The sequence below is a fragment of the Lagopus muta genome, chromosome 2, assembly GCF_023343835.1.
Source record: "Lagopus muta isolate bLagMut1 chromosome 2, bLagMut1 primary, whole genome shotgun sequence".
Classification (NCBI taxonomy): domain Eukaryota; kingdom Metazoa; phylum Chordata; class Aves; order Galliformes; family Phasianidae; genus Lagopus; species Lagopus muta.
In genome coordinates, this window is record NC_064434.1 from 56,711,662 (window position 1) to 56,724,560 (window position 12,899).

The 12,899-nt window shown below is 36.3% G+C and overlaps 1 long non-coding RNA gene across 1 annotated transcript; it reads left to right on the forward strand.

Moving 5' to 3' along the window:
• The first annotated feature begins 884 nt into the window (after positions 1-884).
• On the forward strand, positions 885-9,397 carry LOC125689364 (uncharacterized). Its single transcript, XR_007375221.1, has 3 exons — positions 885-989; positions 1,425-1,495; positions 2,737-9,397. It is a non-coding gene; the product is annotated as an uncharacterized LOC125689364 (long non-coding RNA).
• The last annotated feature ends 3,502 nt before the right edge of the window (positions 9,398-12,899 follow it).

Sequence of the window (12,899 nt, forward strand, 5' to 3'; positions counted from 1 at the left end):
GCATGGTCAGTGTTGGTGGAAGGACTGTCAAGTCACTTGTCATCTCTATTCAGAGGCACTCTCCTTCACCTTACCCCAATTTTTCTTCATCCTTTTCCTTGTTCCCTGGGGTCATCCCCATTAGAGCTTTTGTCTCCAGAGGGACAACTAGTCCTGGGCTTACTCATAACACAAAAAATATTCATGGCAGTTTTTGGAGGACTTAGGGAAGATTGGGAGCATTAAGGATGATTGCAGCAATTTTCCAAGAAATAAGAGAAGAACGTTACTGCTTATGTTTTATTTACTTCAGACACTTTAGTACCTTACATGAGAGAAGTTCCTAGCAAAGTTTGAACATAGTCATTTTAGAGGTGAAAACTTGTGCCAAGACAGATTCTTAAGGATAAAGAATACTGTACAGGATTTATTTTAGGGTGGTTTCTGATTAACTGTTCATGACTATTATGTCTGGATCACAGCATTGGCAGTTTTGTATAGTAGCTGTTTGGATAGCATGCTCATTATCCAAGGAAAAGAAAATGAGGAAAAAAAGGATTTAAGAATTTCTTTTTTTTTCCACTTTAAAAAAAAACTTTTTCTGATTATGTTCCTTTATGTGCATGGATTCTTTCTAAAATTAACAAGACTTTCTGAGTGGATTCTCTGTTAGCAGTTGCAGAAGTGGACCAAATTTTTAACTATTTTCTTAGATTTATGGATATCTGGAGCTCACAGAAACATAGTATGAATACATGGAATTTTTTGTGCTGGTCTTGTCATAACTTGACTCATCAATAGATGATATTTGATTCAATAGTCCCCATTTCCAAATCTACCAGTATCTTTCATCCTCTTTTCCTAGTAAAAGTTAATGACATACATTTTGGCATGCTTTTTTTCAGGGTGGTATTTCTATATGGGAGCTGGGATATGTGAGCATATGCGGAAAGTGGAATGACAGCCACCGAAAATGGGAAATGCTTCTGGATCCCATAGAACAGATACAGGTTATGTAAATAATGTGCCATGGGTCACAGTTTTGGGCAATTCCCAGAAAATAGTCTGAAGTTGTCGTGTTCAGGTCAAGTCTAGTGCTGGGGAGGCATGAGAGAGTTTTTGGTATTTTCAGGGCAAGCCCTCTACTTATTCCCTATCATGGATTTCATTTTTGGAACTTCTCCCTTGAGAAACCAAGTAAACAAATACTTTCGCCTGTGAAAGTTGATCTGTGGTGCACACCTTAATTCAGAAGAAATGCTTAAAGAGAAATGCAGAAATGCAGTTCCTTCATCATTGCATTTACTAAGAGCAAACCATGAGTGGGAGCACTATTTTCACAGTTCATTACCAAATCTTACTTGTTTGAGAAAGTAGTGTGGAAAAAGGGTTTTTCAAGTAAGAGTCAACATTTTTTAAAGTACTTCTCCTTTTTTTTCCTTCAGTGTTGTGTCACAGAGGAAGGTTGAAGACATGATGAATGTTTGGGCTAAATGTCTCCTTTGGAGTAGCTGATGTAGGTGAAATATCTAAGGAATGTTAATCCTTTTAGTTTTAGTTTTGTTTACAACTATCCATTTTAAAGTGGTATATGTAAAAAAAATCAGATATAACTGAGCTTGTTACATCTGTGCAGGATTTAGAATTTGTTGAGTTTTTATCCAGGATCTTCTTATACTCTCATCATTGCATGATTTTCCAGGTTTGCAGTGTTTCATAAATCCATCAGTTCTATTCAAACTGTCTTGCAAACCACTGTTAGTAGTTACCGATAGTGACTTAGTTACACTGATAGTGTAACTTGACCCAGCCCTCGCATGAGTTCGTTTAGTCTGCTAATAAATCCTCAGCAAGCTCTTGTTTGCAGTTAGAAGAAAGCCAGCTTGTGAAGATAGCACAGCCATGCAATCCATGGTACTATTGCCCCTTTTAACCACAATATTGATCACTCTGTCAAGCCACCCCAAAGCCAAAGGACGGTAGACTGCAAAATGCAGCAATAAAAAGACACTGCTTGTACACTTACAAAGTCAGAGATTTAAAGAATCAACCAAAATCAATCTGAGCTTAGCCTAATGGATCTGGAAAAGCACACAGAGAAGCTTCAGGCAGTTTGACCGGAAAGGTACACTGTATAGCATAGCTGACATCTTTTACATTTGAAAGGCACGAAGCTTTATATATCTCTAGAAAGTTGTGCTGGCATGTGTTTCTAGCTCACGGTCTCTTTTCACACCGTTGCCTGGAAGAAGATGTGCTGCTGGGAAAAGAGGGATGAGTAATCTCTTTTCTTATTTCTGGTCCTGTGTAGGTATATAAAAGCTACTGGCTGGAGTAATTTACTTCAACTTATTGCTCTAATTTCACATCATGAATTAGGGCACTTTCAGAACTAGAATCCTTTGGCTCTAGGAAACCATGTGAAGAAATCAACTTAGAGTCAAACTTTGTGACTTCCTGGCTCCATGTGGGTGTAAATATCATGAGAAGAATCTTGGGACATCTGATACATTTGATCTTGGCACCATTCCAGAATAGGAAATTCTGAAATGTGAACAAATAATGGAGTTTCAGGTTGTCTGAATTTTGTGTGAAAGACTTTCATATGGTCATATTCAATCTGAAATCCTGCAGTTGTAATTTGCTGAACTTAAAACAATTATATGTGATGCTGTCTGGATTAAATGTTCTCTCTGAAGAAACAACATTATTTTGTGCTGGTATTGAAATATTCATGACACTGTAACTCTTTTACAGAATCACAGAATATCCTGACCACAAAAATCATTGAGTCCAAACCTGGGCTCCACACAGAACCACCCAAAATCCAAACCCTACATCTGAGAGCTTATCCAAATGCTCCTTGAACTCTGGTATCTTGGGGCTGTGACCTGGGGAGCCTGTTCGATGCCCACCACCATCTGATGAAGAACCTTTTCCTGACATCCAACTCAACCCTCCTCAAACACAGCTCCATGCCATTCCCTTGGGTCCTGTCGTCGTCAGTTAGAGAACAGAGTTCAGCATTATCCCTTCACTGTCCCTCTGGGGAGCTGTAGGATGCCATGATGCCTCCCCTCAGCTTCTCTGCTCTGGGCTGAAAAAACAACGGACTTGAGCTGCTCCTCACACGTCTTGCTCTCCATAGCCTTCACCAACTTTGTAGAACTTCCTTTGGACACTCGCCAATAGTTTTACATCCTTCTAATATTGTGGCACCCAAATCTGCACACAGTGATGTGAGATCACCACAATGCAAAATATAATGGAACAATCCCTTCCCTTGATTGCCCTTATATCTGTTTATCTGTGTTATTTCTTTACGTGTCTTAGACTGATCTAATATTTAGCTTAACCCACTAGACAGGGGACCATAATATGTTGATACTTTTATTTTCCTTGAAAATGTTCATTTTCTTTTTAATTAAAAATGTAATCCAACGCGTATTATTCATTCCAGATAAATTTTTGCAATGTAGGCAGAGAATATTGTGGAATCAATGGAGAGAAATACATATTTCCAGGTGATAATTCATCTAGCTGACATGGATACTTACCTTTAGAGGTGGTTAATGTTTCAAAATTTCCAGTTTCCCTCAATGAATAGTAAAAGATTCTAGATGACAAGCTTAAATTTGAACTTCATTTTAGTCATAGATGTCTAAAGTCCCATTAGTCGTATCTTAAAGTTTCTCTCTGTATGGAAAATACAGAAGACTGGAATGAAGGGCTGGAAATAAGGAGTTTCTTATGGCCAGTATTATTTTGCTTATCTGATTACATTTTTTCACTGTTAAGTTTTCTGTCACTGTACAATATGAACAATGTCTCTTTAAAAAAAGATAGGCCTCGTTTTCACAGTGATAATTTTATAAACCTAGCAAGGTGATCACACTTTAACTAACTAAAGCATTATTTACACTCATATCACAGAGCGCTGATATTCTATCCTGAAGTACGTTAGATAAGGGCATTATTTGTTAGGTCCTCTAGAGGCAAAAAGGATGTAGTTGTTATCAATAACATTTTCTTTGGCAAAACATTAGACAGAAAATAAATACAATTTTACTTAGCATATATATTAAAATCCCATATATAAAAAGACACTGAATGTGGTAAGAAAAACCAACACATGCATCCAGGTTTGGCCTGGACCAAACCTCAAATGTAGTAGTTGAAAAGCTGAAAACAATAGTGAAATAGTGAATAGTGAAACAAAAAATTTCCTCAGTGGCAGTACATTTCTAACTATTTTTGTATTCAGACCAACTTCAAGGGAAGCTGGATTCAGTTCTGAGGTCTTCTTGTAGGTCATTTCTGAAATAGTCAATGACTTTTTCCTTAAACTCAGTCCACGGTTTCTCATGCATACCATCTCTCCAGTAACTTCATGCAAAATTTCAGAGGTCACACAGGAGTGAAGTCACTTTATAAATTGCAATCTGGCACTTTAGACTTCCAGACTGATTTTACTGGCATAACACTACAAAATCATACAAGTTCCACTTGCTTAACTGCAAAGCATCAGCCAGAGAAGTTGGCTGATATTTTGCCAATGTAAATCCAATTATTCACATTAAGAATTAGCAAGCAGGTTGCCCTCATGATAGCTAGGACCCCATCTTGTAAATTCTTGAAAAGATTAAATATATGCAGCTTGCATTTAATCTACTTCACCTCACATTTTAATTTTTCAGTATTACATACTAAGTAGGAGACATTTGGCACTTTATTTGCAAAAAAATATTTTGTTTGAATTGTGTCATGTTTATTATGACAGTATAGAACATCAAACTTTATTTTGTGTGGTAGATTTACAACATAATTTAATGGTGGAATTTCTAATGGAGACTCATATTCAGTGTTTCTCTTTTTTTTTCCTGGTGTTTCTCACACCCTGGTTTTAAGAGATAACTTGTGGGTGTTGATCCATGGGGCACGCCTGTGCTGAGCAGGGAAATGGAATTCCTTCTTTGCTTAATTGCCTAAGTATGTACAAAACATCAGTGCACATTGTGCTTAGTGATAATTTAAGATTTAAGAGTTGTTATATAACATGGATTGCTGTGTGAGACTGGACCGTACTAATTGAACCGATTGCATAATTAATTGGAACAGAACTGAATTGTCTGTATTACCTGCATTTTGAATTTCTGAATTTGCTCTGGATATTTTGGATGGATAATTTTCAAGCTATGTGCTGTTTGTAGACTGTCACTTTTAACTACTTGCTTTCAAGATTTGATCATTAATCATGAGATACAGTTTTCGCTTTCCAATTGCATGACTGAAGCCTTTCTGCAAATGAAGATTTTTTTCCTGTATCATGTACTTTGGGTATAAAATTTTAAAGATTTTTGTACATTTTTTTGAAATTACATTTTAATATTCATGAATAATGTATATTATGAGTATAAAAACAATGTACTGAGTTCAAGCTGTATGTTATTTTGAAGTGTTTTGTGGATCTTTTCCCATCATTCTTCTTTAATTAATATACCTATATCTTTAAAGTGGTGGTCATGTCAAAAATATTTGAGAGGTAAACATAACCTACCAAGCAAGAAATAAATTTGCAAACATCTTTTGGTGTTATAGAGTATCTGGAAAATGAATAGTAAGCCCTTAAACACTGACATGCAATAACCATCTCAATATGTCCCTGGAAAACGTGTCAGATGGAACAAGTAATTAGTAAGTGGCATGAACAAAGAGAAATCACTCCTAGTTAAGTAGAATATTGTAAATAATGGATTTTATTCAAACAAGCAAGGATCTGAATTACTATAAAGTAAACATCAATTATTCATTTAGTTTAATATTTTATTGCATCCCTCATAAACATTTACATTAGAACAGCAGTGAGCATACCCAAGAGATTCAGACTAAGCAAACAAGATCCTCTTCTTCCTAAGCTTACAGGCTGACTGTCCATCACCACGTAAGTTCAGGATGAAAAAAATTGAAAACTGTATGACTTGCCAAAAATTCAGGTAATGCCAACTGCTCCATCATGCAGGAAGCCAAAAGAATATCTGAAATTATAGTGACTTGCTTAGATTGCAATCTCTGGTATAATAGTCTCATCTGGATGGTATATATATTTGTCTACTGAATGAACAGCATGAACTGAGTCATATAAACACCTGTGTTTGACAGTTTTGAAGAATCAGACTGAGAGGCTACTGAATTACAGTAATTTTACTGTAAAAGAAATGTGTCTTACACTACAGAATACTGACATCTCCATATTTAGAGTAAAAGGATCTAGTCTTAGATGAAGGCAAAAGTCTATGTGCATGGGTGATGTGCTCCTGAAAAGCTTCCAGGAAGGAAAGCTCTACCAAAACCTATTTTCCTACCATTACCAGAGCTCTGGTTTCTCAGGATTATTTCTGAGCATATTCAGGGTCACTCTTTGTGGCTTTAAGTTGCCATCTTCTCTGTTTACATTGAAGGTTGGAGATAAAATAGAAGTATCCAAGACAGCTTAATATAACCTTGTTCAGTACTGGAAGGTACCTTGCAGTGGCAGATTGGAATTCCACAAAGCCTGATTTGCTCTGCTTTTTATTTAAGGTTAGTTACAGTATTTCTGAACTGTAATTCAGTTGGCTGGCTGTGCAGATATACAGTCAACCAAGGTATTAAGTCATGGTTATTGTCATAGTTATGCTGTGCAACATGTACATATAAGCTCTAAAAAACAGACTTAGGCACAACATTCATATATCAGAAGTCGTTAAATAGGCATCATGTTATCAGCAAGGTTGTATCTCTATCAAGTATGATTAGAATTTAGGTAATACTGAATACCATACTTTACTTAAACATTCTATTTTAAATTTACAGCACGTTTTGTGGATGCAATTTCTTAATTTAATACTTTCTCAGCAATTTTTTTCAAGTTTCCAGACTTCTGATTCATGCTGTAATACATGTGATATAATTCAAAAGAAAAATAAACTGAATTGAAAGAGAATCCATCTTGAGTGAAATCCTGGACCAGACATCTTGAGAATGAGAGTGCAAGATTATGGCAGTCTTAAAGAATTGTTTTCTCATAAAATATTCCTTCCAGAATAATTTGCGAAGCTATCTAGATAAGCTACCTGATTTGACTCACTATTTGGCTTCCAGGATTGAGGGTCAGGGTTTCACATCGTATTTTGGAGCCTAATGTTGCAGAGAGGTATTCTGGCAGATCTTGCCAGGTCTTGAAGTGTGCATTTCCAAGTACCTGAATTTATGAAAGGCTTGATTTTGCACAAGTATTAGTGACGTATATTGGAGTACAGTAAACTTAAAATAATCTCTTCACTCTGAGTTGAAATGCTCAGCGGAGCTCTAGATCTTGCATCAGTCAGATAAACAAGAGAGCTGGGTTCTGCACTTCACCCATTCACTGTTCACTGGCTAAGAATGAAGGGACAATTAGGCCAACAGTATGACTAGAAGCCAAATGATTTGGGGGTGTCTTCCAATATTTTGGATTTGTCTGTTTATCCTATATGAACAATTTCTGAGAATGTCAGCATGTGATTTTTTTTTCAGATTTTAAGCTCTATGGTGTGTGTAATGATTATGGTTACATGTGTAATGATCATTACTTGGCAATAGCCTACCATGACGGAAAAAAGAATGAGACAGACATGGAAAGAGAATCTACACTAAAGAACCACCTCTTTCACTTAATTCACAAGAGATCAGATGTCAAGTGGACACTCAAATATTAAACCCACTTTAAAAGCTGGTGTCTGCAATGCACTTTTCCTCCTGGGACTGATTTTGCTGTTATACCATTTGAATAGGAGAAATGTCCATTGTGTAACACTTTATAATTCAACTGTTCTAAAAGGCTCTTGTGAAACATTGCATTGCCAGAATTTTATTGGAACACTTATACTTGTACAAATGAAAAGAGTAAAGATTTCACAGTAATAAAATATGGCATTGAAATTCTGAATTTTGAAAACTTTGGAAAGTGGGTACTGTCAGTTCTCTATGGGTATCTGAAGATAGAAAGATACACTTTCCCTGGGGTATTTTATGTATTAAATCATATGAAGTGGCAAATTAAAAAAAAACAAGGCTTTTTCACTTTTAAGACAGTGTCAGTGTCACCAGAACTCCCTCTGGCAATTCACATAATCCAGCCAGGTCTGAGTAAGCCTTTTTCATTGGAAATCTCACCAAGTATTTTTGTGCCTCCTGCAAACTTTCTCCAAAGCTAAAATCTATCCAAGAGGAAAGTAATCTTACTTCACAGGAGGTGAACTGACAAGTGTGCTACTATGCCTGTAGTACAATGTAGTGTGTTTTTCTCCCTCGATGAAATGCTCCCTGGGTACAATACTGTGTTAGATTTGAAAAGAGGGAATGAAAGAGTCAGCCAGTCTGACTGTAAGGGTAGGAAGAAAAAGAAAAGGGATGTACCTCACTTCAAAATGGGAGGTGGCAGGAAGATGGATGAACTGCGAAAGATGAATTTGTGAAGGGAAATGAGTTTTTTCAAGATGAGTGACCATGCTTTCCCTTTCATCTTGCTCACTGACTTCTTTAGGATCATGCTTTCCAAGCTCAGGTGACAGATGAAACAACGAGTGTGTGAACTCCTGGCTGGAGGGTCAAGGAGGAGTGTTTTTCAGAGTGAAAGTCTGGAGGGCCGCACCCTTGTATTTCTGCAACAGCTAGCAAGGAAGTGCAGTCTCACTTGGATCACTTTGGCCACTGATTGGTAGTGGCACTGCAATAGATATGAATGGCGGATATGGGTTTGTTGATCGAAGGTTCTCTAAAGCCTCCACTGATTCTTCTGTGAAGGCAGAAGCTTTGCTGTCACTATATCAAGCTGGAAGGGAAAAAGCAAGAGCAGTGATGTGGTGACTGGGACTTAGTAACTGGAACTTCACTTCAGCAAGCTATTGGCATGTGTCTGAATACAAGCATTCAGTGGTTTGTTCATTATTTCAGTAATGGGCCCGATAATAGGATAGTTCTGAGCAACCATGCTCTGGGTGGTGTTGCTTGAGAGGGGTTTGACAAGATGGCCTCCATAGGTTGCTTTAACCTCAGCCATTCTGAGATTCTGTTAGCCTGGGAAGAATCCCTAAGACTTGGTCTGCCTTCCCAATTCTGTCTCTTGGTGGGTGAAAGTGACAGAACAACGTTACATTCTTTTCGAAGCTTACAATACATAATGCAGGTGGGAATTGTTCTTGTTCTTCTGTAGGATTATTTAGTAAATTCATTTGTGAGGCAAGCTCAAACTCTTCCATGGTGAAAGTGCTTCTGCATGTATCGAGAATTAATATTTCAAAAATATAAACTGTACTTTGTATAAAACTAGGTTCTTGTGCATAATTGTATTAATTTTGGCACTATATGTTCAAGGACAAGCATGCCAACTCAGTATTCCTGGAATAATAAAAATAAAATGTGTGATTTCTTAAGATTCTGTTTTTAATATGTATTTTGTGGGCCTCTTCTTAAGCTAACAAGATGATGTAACCTGTTTTTGTCTCTTCCTCAGCAGATGTGCCTCAGGGCAAAGGTTGGTGTTCAAATAACAATTTTATTTTCTTTCAAACAAAGTTGATTGTAACACGAACTGCCTAATCTTAGGAAGCTTTAACAGGATGTTTGGTAAATGTCAAAAACGTTAACTTAAAACCAATGCTTAAGATACTCCAAAGAGACTGAGTGAAGAACATATCCTTAGTAGCTTTACAAGCCCTAGTTTTGCTTTACTTAAAATTATTGAAAATTAATGAAGCTAGCTAGTGCTGTTCCTCCTAGTGACTGCCACTGGCATTATGCTTTTAAAGTTGAATTTAAAGTTGAATTTACCTGAATTGTAAAGGAAGTAAAAGAAAAAAAAAAGAAAAAGATTAGATTATCAGTTTTCCCCACAAATTCTTTATTTCTTCTCACTTTTTTTTTTTCCCCTTTGTATATCTGGAGTATATTATCCTTAGTGCTGGTCCTGCAAAAGAGCTAGGAGCTGCAACAGTGTCATTGGTGTGAAGGTACAATTGTCATTAGTCTTTCATGTTCTGTCTTCAATACTGTAGGTCCAGGTAAGAGTTTCATGAGTGCTTTCAGAAACATTGTTCTGCTCTAATGTTTGTCACACTGTAGGAATTTTCCCACTTTCTCTGAAGTCTTTCTTGATTTTATGGACTTCAGAGGCATTCTCAGTACTTTTGTTGTTTTTTTTTTTCCCTCGGAGGAAAAATGATAAGTGAGTGAAACTCCACTAAACTTTAAAGGAGTCAAAGATTTTTCTGAACTCTCTTTTCTTCTGTAGAACACTCTATATACATATAGTACGATCCAAGATGGCATGGTAGTCGGATTTAATCAGCAATTTTCAGAGTGCTTCACTTGCTCACATGAAGATAAACCCTTGATAACCCATTACAACGTTGTGCAATTTCTTGTAGTTCCCTCAAACAATACCATTCATGCAGGCTGCCTTGCCACTTCAAAGCACTGGGGCAGTTTAGTTAACAGCCGTGCTCTTCTTATCCTCCTGCTTAAACATATGAATCTAGCAATTTACTAAATCTTAGGAGAGCAGCTCAGAGAGTTTAATGCTTCTTTTCCCTTTCATGATAGTGGGATGCTACAAGTGATCTTATGTCTGTAACATCAGGATAAAACATTTTATCTCTTTCCCAACATCTAAACAGCTCTGCTTTCCTTAAGATTAGGGTGTGAAAGTTGCAACAGTAATGCAACTGACATTTATGATAATGCCACTTACTGTCACTTAGAATCAAATGTACTACAGGATTAGTAGTAAATGCTGTAAAAATGCCAGAATCCTCCAATGCATTGAGCCTGATTCTTTTTTTTTTTTTTTTTTTTTTTTTTAAACCAGTGTTAATTCATTAACTTCCTCTTTATGCCCAGTATCCAGGCATGTGTAAAAGTCTCATGGAAGTCCTGTAGCTTATGCCACTGCCCACTGATTCTTGTCAGAAGTGTTCTCCTTCGATCACAAGCTCTCTTCAGGATGTTGTTGTTTTGTCTCTATTTTGTGGTTGCATTTTCTTCTTTTTTCTACATTAGCTGAAAACTGATGAAACCAGTTCTGAGTCCTAGCAGACTTACTGTCATCTACAGGTCTACCAGAGAATAAAACTATTCAGATATTCAATCTCTTCAGTCAAAATTTATATAGAAAGACATTTATGAGCTCTCCTGATGAAACTTAAACTTGAAAACAAATTCTCAGTGATATGAAGAATGTTATCTGAAGTTTATCAGAATTTTCTTCACTTTCCCTCTCTGTTTATTTCTCTACATATCTGCATATAACAACCATAGCATGAGTTTTGAAACACCTTGGCCATTAGCTTCTGACACTGTATAAATGCTTTTATCATTCAGAAGACCTCAGGCTGTCTAGAGGAATCACAAATAGGCATGTCCTAATCAATATTATTTCTCTGTGTTGGCTAAATAGACAACTTCTATCTTTTATTTTCCTGTGTCCATCAGGGATTTCCAAACTACATAAGGTGCAGCATTAGAGAAAATAAAACTTTTTACTTTCAGCAGGGGCAACACATCATAAGGCATAACAGGTAGCCTTTTAAAATATATGCAGACTGTGAAAAGAGCTTAGCAATATAACAGTTTTTTATTTAACAATTCTTGTTCTTCAGTGTGATGTGAGGAAGAGAGAGGAAATGAACTTATTTGTTCTTGTGTATTGTCACCACTGTTTAATATGATCAACTGCACCAATAATGGTACTGAAATTTGATTTATACTTGAGTAGCAGAAAGTATAATTTAAAGCCAATGAGGCTACACAGGTATAAATGATGAGCTACCTTTCTCTGCATCTCTCTTTGTTGAGGATGTTCAGTGAAATTAAAGATGTTCAGCTTCACTCTCAGAATCCAGTGAGGATTTGCAAAGCTTTGCAAATTGGTGGAAAAGCTGTAATTAAACTGAATGCATTTGGTATGGAATTGGAAGATGATAAAAAAAATGTGATTTTCAGAGAGCAAAAATGCATTTTAATAATTGGGAGTATGCAGTAAAGGACTGGAATTTTTTGGTCATAGAAAAATAATTGACTGCAGATGGAGAGATCTGGACAATATGCATATGTTGGCAGTAGCAGCTTTTAGATTCAGAGGTGCAGTGTTTGGGACTGTGGAGTGTGGTTATTCAAGTTTATAAGCACACTTTTATTAGCATGTAAATTTGAATGCCAAAGGCATAAGCCACAGTGCTTTTAACCAAACCAAACAAAACTTTACTTGCCAAGAGGGTTTGAAAGAGGCTTTTAAAAACATTCCCCACCATAGCATATACTTTTCTTACTTTCTTAAAATATTTTTTTCTCAGAAAGCTAAATTTTCTTCTCTCTTAGTTTGCAGGCTTCTGTCTGTGTATTGGGGTGGTTTTATTCAAGTCCTTAAGTCTCAGCTGGTGGTATTTGTTGCTGTTCCTTGTATGTAAATGTATTTTAGAAAGCCAAAATAGCTCTTTCCCTCTTTTCCTGCCTTTTTCCTATAATTCTCCTTCATGTTTAGAATAGTTTCTAGAGGAGAAAAAAATCAATTCAAGGAGAATATATTTTAATTGGAAATTGACTGGAAATCAATTAGATATTACTCCAAATTTACAAATTCTCAGTCAAATTGAACATTTACTTTTTTTATTTGAAGAGAATATGAGCTTTGTCTCTTTTCAGTGCTTGTGATGATGACAAAAAACATCAGATATGAAAACAGGAATGAGAAAATGTCATATTTGCAAAGAGGAATGAAAGACAACTGGGTGTAATTATACGTGGTGCCTTGCTGGCAATATTTAATAAGTAGTTTTATGAAATATTCTCTCATAAATTGGCTATATTTTCTTACTGTGTGTTTCAGCTGTAAACATTTTACATAT